This window comes from Danio aesculapii, chromosome 3, assembly GCF_903798145.1.
Source record: "Danio aesculapii chromosome 3, fDanAes4.1, whole genome shotgun sequence".
Lineage (NCBI taxonomy): Eukaryota > Metazoa > Chordata > Actinopteri > Cypriniformes > Danionidae > Danio > Danio aesculapii.
Window position 1 is genome coordinate 17,454,316 of NC_079437.1, and position 9,703 is coordinate 17,464,018.

Consider the following 9,703-nt stretch of genomic DNA (forward strand, 5'->3'; position numbering starts at 1 on the left):
GTTTTTGAAAGCAAATTTTGCTTAAGGCTGGTTTTTGACAGACGATGGCGCGTTAGGCTAGTTTTTAACAGCTTTAGGCTAGTTTTAACAGCAGATTACGCTCCAAGCTAGTTTTTAACAGCAGATAGCACTCTAGACTAGATTTTACCCTTAGACTACAATGTACACCATGAACACATTTGCTTCAACCTTTCCTCATAAATAAAATTTTTTTTATGTTTGAGTGGTATTTGTAAGGAATTAGAAGCAAGCAGAGAACAGCTGTTTGTAAAGCATACAATGCCATCTGCCATTAAAACTCATCTCAGAATCAATTCAAATCTTAAAATCATTGCAAAAGGATTTTACACCACAGCCCTATATGAATCTTTATGGTACAAATGTGGATTGTTTGTGTACCTTTTAAAAGCCCCATTGACACTTTATTTTGTAAACTTTACCATAACTTGATCTTTAAAACTTTACAGGCCTTTTTTTGCATTCACTAACAGCTATAATACACACACTACATTAAAGTTAATTTCCAGAAAGCATAATGATGCACTTTACAATCCCTAAACTCCAAGTATTGGAGAACAACAACAATTGTTAACTACTCAAAAACAGATTACTCAGCACTCAGTCTCCATTGCTCAAGAACTTCCTCAAGACAAATGTCTGACTGACTTGTCACTCTTCCTCTTGTCTCTTAACAGACAGGAAAACGCCTTTACCAACATGTTAATCTGTGATATATATATAAAAAAAGATTTTAGTTTCAAATACAGTAAATGCATTTCTTTTTTTTTTTTCTTTTTTAAATATTTATATTTTTATTGAACATTTTAGTTCAAAAATATATCAGAAAATTATCAGAAAATATCTATCTTACATGTCATTTGAATTCTGATCCCATGTGAAAGTTTATAATAAAAATAATATTAATAATAAATAAAATTTAATTGTAATTAAATAAACAAACAAACAAAAAATAAAAAAGACAAAATACAAAATTATTACAAAAAGGCATATTACATTTCTTTTGTCTAACAGACAAACTTTTAGTCTTAAAGACTTAGAGGTTCCTAGATAATCAAAGAAAGGGTCCCAGGTCCAATAAAATAGAAAAGGTTTGTTCTTCATTGCTGTGGGGAAAAATGCATTTCTTTTGAATTTCTTATTCAAAGACTTCTGAAATAATAATAATGTCTCTTTTACATTCTAAATTGTACTATTTTTATGCATATTCACTTTCTGTATACACTATTTATATTTAACATTTGTGTATATCTTTTTTGTGTGTTTCATTTTGCACCAGTCCAAGACAAATTTCCAGTACTGTAAAGTGTTTTTTCCAACCTTTTGCTGTTACCTAGCAATATTTTTTCTGATTATTAATAATAATAATAATAATAATTATTATTATTATTATTATAATAATGATAATAATAATAATAATAATAATTATTATTATTATTATTATTATTATTATTATTATTATTATGCTCCTTTAGCAGTAATATAGTGCCAAATTTATATTTTTACTGCAGTTATGATTAAATAACTGCAATCTCGGTGAGCATAAGAGACTTCTTCTTCTTTGAAGAGACTTCTTTCAAAACTTACTTAAGACGGACGAATGTTGCTTTTTCATCTTGAGATTTTTGTTTTGTTTCCTGACTTAATTAACACCACCCAGCTCTTCCTCTTTAAAAAAATACCATTTGGTCAGACAAGATGTAAAACTTCCTGCCACAAAACAAAAGAAAACTTGGCCAAATATGAAACACCACAAAAAAAGTACACGAAAGCACAAGTGAACACTGTCTGACAGGAGCTCAAACCGAATGAACAAACATGGAAAGCATTTGGATAATTTGGGAGAAGAACAAGTTTATCCAGTAAGGTCACCTTAAGACTCAAGAGTCCAAGTCTCCCTTATTTTCAAAAGCTCTATTCAATTAGATGCATGTATCATATGGCTGTTATTGCAGTGCAAACATGCCTCCAGTAAACACAGTGTACATGCCGCATCACTGCAAATCAGGAGAATGTGGTCAGTAGTGTACTAAGAAGTGAGTGTCACTGGTAAAAGCATGTGTTGCTTCTCCTTGAATCTGTCAGCACTGCTGCAATCTCTCAACTCTGGCAGATATTAAGCTCCAGACAACACAACGGAATGCATTGAGGGAGAAACTCATTCAAATATGTCATCAAATGCAGAGCAACAGCAATAAAGGAAGCACAGTTTACTCAAAAATGAAAATCCCTCATGCTGTTGTCAAATCTGATCTACTTTCTTCTGTGGAAAACCAATGATATTCTGAGGAATGACCACTGCAAACTCCACTATAGGCCAGCTATGAGTTGAGGATGGTCTTACTGTTCAATTTACTATACTACACAATTCAATTAATTCTTATTACTGTAGTGCTTTTTACAATGTAGATTGTGTCAGAGCAGTTTTTTGAAGAAAACAAAGTACAATTTCCATCATATTTCAAATTGTTCGATTGAAACTGACAAGTTGAGAATCAGTGGAAGCATGTCTGAAATGGCTTCATGGTTGGTTAGATTTTATTTTTGTAATCGGATTAAATTATTTAGTAAAAATCAGTGTCCAGTGTAAATGTCTCACCTCTATAAGGGTTCTTCACAGATTAAAAAAAAAAAAGTTGAACAAAATGGAGATGGAAGGACAAAAACTGAATTTTTTTTTATAAAGTGGCTAGCTTAAATTGGTACACTTTTACAGATCTTATCAAACTTTCTATTGACCTTATCTTGAATAGATGGGCACAGCCATTTGAAGCTTTTTGGCTTGAGACTTTCGGTCTCATTCACTTCCATTTATTTTAAGACGTTAAAAAAATCTGTATAGTCATAAACACACTTGTTTGTAGAGGAAGCAGTTTGACCGTTTGTCTGCCGTTTATTATTCCTACTCATTTCTCCCATAGGCGACTAAATCGTGAATTCTTAAATGATCGCAAAAAAAAGCAGCCGCATTTCCGCATTGCAGAATAAGGTCAATAGCATGCTGTAAAATAAGAAATTTGGGTACATAAATTAGATTGGTCAGTATCAAAAGGCAAAACTGTAGCTAATTTGCAACAACTTAAAGGGGTGGTCCACTACGCTATCATATTTTAAACTTTAGTTGACGTGTAATGTAGCTGTGTGAACATAAACAACATCTCTGAATGTAATACGCTCATAGTTAAATCCAAAGGGACATGTTAACAGAGGTAGCTTAGGAAAATCCTACAGCGAATGAAGTTTGGGAACTACAAAAAATACATCCGGGTTAGAGAGATCACAAACGCTTCAGGTTACGCGCATTCACCACGCGCACACACCATGCACAGTGAAGGGGCGTGGCCAGAGGCACTGTAATGCTGTAATATAGCAGTGAAAGCTAAAATGCCTTCCAAACACTGCTACTTCCACAGAGCTTCTTCTGTTTCTGTATTTTGGCTTCCAAAGGACACGACACAAAGAGAGAAGTGCTTACAATTTAATTTTAATTATTTTCCAGAGAATTATAAAAATATATATATAGCTAGCATTTGACAAAGGACATCTTCCAGAATCTCTCCCAGTTCAGTGCTGGATTCGGCTAAAAACTCCTCAAAAGAAGGAGCAGCTCCAACAATAATGGAAGAAGCTGTGGATAGTGAGCCAAAGGCTGTTTTTATTTGTTTAGATTGATTTATTACATGCACATTTTCATAATACAGTTTCTAGCGTTAATGTTATGTTGTAGAAGGGACATAAACAAGGATGTAAACAAGGGAAATGCTGTTTGGCACCACTAACAATTTAGCAACAAATTCATATTTCTCTGTCAAACCGCTGCAAACACCCACAATCTTCAGCAGCGCTGCAGTGTCTCTCTATGCGGCTGCTTTTGCTGCATTCTACATCTCAATTAACAAACTCACAAAAGATATGTGAATGTTTCATATTACTTGCACATGCTTATTCCGAATATATGTGAAAGACACTTTCAGATTTTAATTTAGAGAGCAGGCATGAGGTTCAGCTGTGTTCTCTGTGTCATTTTCTGTCTGATTCAGAATCAAAGTGATACAGCTAACAGCTACTCTGGCTGACCGTATTTACACGGCAGAGGCAAAGCAAGGTGTGACGCTTTTCCTGGTGAAGTGGAGCTGATCCGCGAATCACAGCACATTATGTTAGCTGACTAATCAGAGCCTTTTGAGGGTGGGCCTTTCAGAGGAACCAGGAAATATGTTGTTTTGATGTTAGCTGAGTAGCTGTATATAATCAAAGTAAGATATATGAAAAAAAAAAAATCTAAATTTTTAACAAAATAAGCATGAGCACACATTGATTAGCATTTTATAAACACAATAAAGCCTTAAAGTATACTCTGGACAACCACTTTAAAGTCACGGCGCAACATGCCAATGAATATTCAATAAAAGTTTGATAAAAAATTTTTTAAATAAAAATAATTTAAAAAAATCAAGAGGAGCATTAAAAATATATTAAATTTAGTTGAAATGTTGTAGTTTGTAAATCAGTTTCGAAACACCTCATGTGAAAGTAAATGTATTATCTTTCTATTCCTGAAGATGTCGGTGACCACACTGTTCTTGTAAAGAATATAACTGTTTTGCAACAATAAAATAATAAAAATGTATTGTCTGTATTTGCTGAGAAATTGAGATATTATCCTTTCTTAAAGCAAAGGTCCCAGTTTGCTGATTATTCCATCACATTTTAAACCGTTGCTCACTTTGTTGTTGTTCTAATGCTGTATGCATTTCAGTCTTTTTTTGTGTGACCATAAAAGCATTAAAAAAGTGCCCGTCCATAAAATGGCAGTTAATAGCAACGACCATTAAGCTTTTATATAAGAATGCAAAGGTATGACAGAATTGTTTCATTATGTGATGCAATATGGAGGTACATAACGGAGTTTGGAGAGAAACAACAAAACTATTTGATGAATTTTACCCATTAATTTGTGCATTTATTATGCGCCTTCACTAGTGCTGCAGTTTATTCAGACTCATCTCGGACACTCGGACAAACACTCAATGTGAGAAAAAAAGATTAATAGAAATGCTATACAAAAAAACTAAAAAATACAGTATATTTTTTTCTCTCAGCTAAATATATCTTGTGTTTGATGCAACAGCCAGTGATAGAAGTCATCTGTCTTCTGACAAGTGATTTCTAGCTATTTTTCTAGGCTTTGTGATGAATCTTGATTTTGCGAGCGAGTGTGAACCACCTCACTAATAGAGTTTCATGAATGCATGGTCATGAACAAAGACTAATGGTCAAGGTCAGTTTTTTCTGTTTAACAATACCTGACATTTAGGTGTGTTTTCAGCAAAGCCTATGATACAGCCTTAACATTTTTAAAATATGTGTAACATGAGACCATTCTTTGATACCTTTGCATCTTTTTAAAAACTTAATGCTGGTCACAATTTTTTAGGACAGTTCCTTATCAAAGATAATATGCAATATGATGCTAAATAATGCTATACTCAATATGGAATACAATATTTAAATATAACCAATATAACTTTAATATTGTTTCAGGGAAATGAAAGCATCACTACAAGAAAGAAAAAAAAACATTTGGAAGAACAGTGGAGTCATTGTTTTGCTAACATGGCATAATTGCTTGGTCATAAAATATTTCTGCATTTTCAGCTAAAATCCATACAGATTTCTGGATAAGAAAACCAGCATGCACACACTGTTTGGTTTCAGAGACGATTGTGTTAACACGATGAAACGACATTGCCAGGAATTATTTCATTTATTGCAAACCACTTTGATATGTAAATCAGATATGCACATTTGTGATATTTCAATCATTTAAAAATACTGAGCAGCCCCGCTATTTATGGTCATTATAAGAACTTAAAAAATATATATCACTTTTTGTGGTCTGAATATGTCAATAAAACAACCAACACAAACACAAGGGTGTATAAAAAAAATAAAAATCACAGTATTTTCCATTTTAGGTAATCGACCTCATCAAACTGTTGTACTCCTTTCTTTTTCAGACAAAAAAAATAATAAATCTACTAAAAAGAGCAGTGCGAACATGTTTTATATATCTTTTTGGGACACAGGTTTTAAATAAGTTTCTTTAAAGCTATGTGACATAATTTTCATGCAAATATATCTGTTCTGTTTACACTGCATTAATATTTAACTGATTTCACTACATCTTAAATTACATAACACGGATAATTTGCACCATTAACCTGCCCTAAATCATATTGATCCTCAACAGCACAACATTTAACACAAGTATGATGAAATAGATATTTTATGTAAATATATGTCATATAAAGTGCAACATCATTTTGTGTTCCACTTAAAAAAAAAGATATTCAAATGTTTTGGAATAAATTGACAATTTCACTCTTTAAATGTCATAATAGATGCTGTAAATACAAATATAATCCCAATGAAGCAATGAAGTGTTTGTGTGTCATAAAAGAAACATTATACATTACATGAACTTTACAAATAAATTTATGCATTTGTACGTTGAAATATTTATTTTAATGTTAATATATGTAGTCTAAAGGGCATATTTATGCATTTTCAGCTACATTTATGTATTTGTATATACTCTATACAACAACATAAAACAATTACTGAAATAAAGTGCCTATTTGTGCATTTTCACCCTATTTTTTTCATGCATTTCTACATATATTATACAAATACATGAAAACAATTGCTGACATGTGTTCACATTGATCATGTTCAGGCCTTTATAAGCCATTTAGTCTTTCTAATCAGGTTGATTGACCAGTGCCAATATTGTATTTGAACATATAAGCCCCCATTCCCCGTTGTGCAGGATCACATATCGCACACGAGGATTGATTTCAGACATGAGCGACTGGCGTCCCGTTAGCTCTGCTATGATAGAGGCACATCACTGCTGGACCCATATGGGACGCCAAGTAAACTACTTCCAATGCTGACAGTCGCGAGAACGCATCTGTGACCAAAAACAACACATGCTGCAGACTTACCTTCAGTGCCAAAAACGATAACAGCCGTCGCTACTCGTCCATATCCGAAGCGGCGCGTCCGACTCGTACGTTAAAGATCCAGGCTCCGGTGAATGACGCGTATGTTTATCGGTGACACTTCACTCCGCACGCCGCCGCTGACGTCAGGCCGAAGAACCGCCCACTGACATTCCGCTGCTTCCGGAGCGACAGTACGCTTCCTCTGGTAAAAGGCTACTGCAAAGCTTGAGGCAGGACGTTTGTGCTGCCTATTTTGTTCAGAAATCCCTAGAAACACGAGTTACTTTTGGTAAAGCGTTGGGATTGTTACATTTATTATTGGACCATTATGAATCATATGGAACCTTTAAAAAACAAAAGTTATAGTATAAGTAATATAGTAAAGGTACTATTATTACCTTATAATACCTATAATATATAATATAATAATAATATAATATACTACTTAATAAAAGTCTCATTACCCCATAATAACGTTGGTTTAATATTTGTACTGTCGTTCAGTGACAACTTGTGACATGCTCCCTATATTGTTTACCATGGTACTTTGAATATTTGGTCTGAAATCACATGCAGGTATGACTTTAAAGCAACATTAACACCTATTTGCTTGACTGTGAACAATGTACTTTGTTTGGCTGCTAATATTTTCCTTATACCTTACCCTTTATACAAATGACTGCGTTATTCAGCAGATAAACCAATGTATTCTTAAATTTTCTGATGACACTGGATTATTGCACCTGTTCACAAAAGATGCCAGCGTTATGGCGTATAGAGCGGCTGTGGAATGGTTTGTCGGCTGGTGTGAAGACTACTACTTGGAAATTAATGTTAAGAAAATGGAGGTCATCGTAGACCCCAGGTCAGTGGGCGATAGGAGCCCTGTTGTGGTTTGAGATAAAGATATTAAGCAGGTTGCTTCATAAAAATATTTAGGGTATTGACTGTATTGAATATTGACTGTGAGTTTCTCTGTGATGGGTTGTGGCTGGAAGGGCATGCGCTGCGTAAAATATGCTGATTAAGTTGGCAGTTCATTCCGCTGTGGCGACCACAAAATAAATAAAGGGACTAAGCCTAAAAGAAAATGAATAAATGAATATTGATTGTGAGCTTAACTGGCACTCTCATGGGTCAAGTCTTTGCGTAAGAATTCATCAGAGCTTACACTTTTTACGAAGACTAGGATTATTTGCAGTAAGTAGCAGCATAATGCTAACTTTTTACAAAGCAACATTAGAGTCAATTTTAAGATATGGAATTATTGTTTGGTTTGGAAATCTAACAGTAAAAATGAGAACTAAAATAATAAACTTGAAGAGAGTGGCAGGAAAAATTATGGGAATTGAGACACTTGGTTCACTACACCAGGGGTTCCCAAACTTTTCAGCCTGTGACCCCCAAAATAACAATGCCAGTGATCTGCGACCCCCAAATTCCTCAGAGATGTAAAATATAAGCATACAAACATTGCGCACATAACAATACGCCTATGTAAACAAGCAAACTGACAACACAAAAAAACAGTCCAACAACCGTATTTTTTAATAATAATTTATTAATTTTTTAATTTAATATTGACCTCACCTAAAGAGACTGGTGGGCACAATGTTTTCAGCACAAGCTTATTCTTAGTTTAATTTTGGAGACCGCCACTCAAAGATCATCCTCAATGTTTAGTTGTGGCCTGTATTTGTTTTTTATGTATTTGATTGTTATAAATGTGTCAGAAGGTTTAACGTGGTGCTATAAAATCAATCTGCTGCAGCTGACGCTATTGCTGTGTTGTTACTCTAACGTAAACACACCAATCCTATGAGAAATATAATTGAAAGGCTGATGGCGTTTCATTTGCATGTTGTTGTTTTTTACGTAACTATGATCTACTATTACTAGTATCTTCTGTGGATTATGAATAAAATAGGGTCATTCTAATAGTTTAATCACATTTATTTGACTTTTGGAAATTATCAAGCGACCCCTTTGGGAACTACTGCACAACAAGACATCTTTGAGTTGTGCATAATTCAACAAGCCAACAAAATTTTATCTGATTCTTGGCATGTGTTGTTTTTGGAGTATGAGCTGATGAATTCTGGCAGAAGATATAGGGTCCCACTATGCGAGTATAATAGATATAAACATTATTTTGTTCCTTTTTCAATTAAACTGATCAATGAGCAAGTAGGGTAATACGGTCAAAAGAATAAGATAACATTGGTTGGCATGACAGAGGGCAGCAGATGCACATTGTATTTTTAAATTATTGTTTTAATGGAACTGTATTTATATTAGGTGGTATTTTAGGATTCGATTTTTAATGTGGGTGTCTTGTGGGTATCTAAGTACAGCAGAACGTTTTTTTCTAAAACAAATCTCTTCTAAGAGAGACAATAAATTTTACCTTGACCTTATGTAGAATACTGTTCTGAAATATTATTAAAGCGAAAGTCTGAATGTGTGAAACCAATTTACCCAAGTAGCTTATTTGTAGAATGAAATGTTGTATATAATTAGGCAAACTATACATAAACAAATCCTTCTGTAAAATAAAATACACTACAAAATATATAGGCAGCATGAATAAAACTGCTAAATTTGGTTTAGCAAAATGTGCTGCTGAAGATTTATAGCTTAAAACAAACGAGAAAAACACGTTTTGAGAAAAAAAG

At 33.7% G+C, this 9,703-nt stretch overlaps 1 protein-coding gene across 1 annotated transcript in view; it reads right to left on the reverse strand.

The window, feature by feature from the left end:
* Positions 1 to 7,173, reverse strand: part of tbc1d16 (TBC1 domain family, member 16) — a 46,618-nt gene extending 39,445 nt beyond the window's left edge. Inside the window, exon 1 of the mRNA XM_056453289.1 lies at positions 7,029 to 7,173. The gene's annotated coding sequence lies outside the window, so the exon portion shown is untranslated. The remainder of the gene's footprint in view (positions 1 to 7,028) is intronic.
* Positions 7,174 to 9,703: the final 2,530 nt, after the last annotated feature.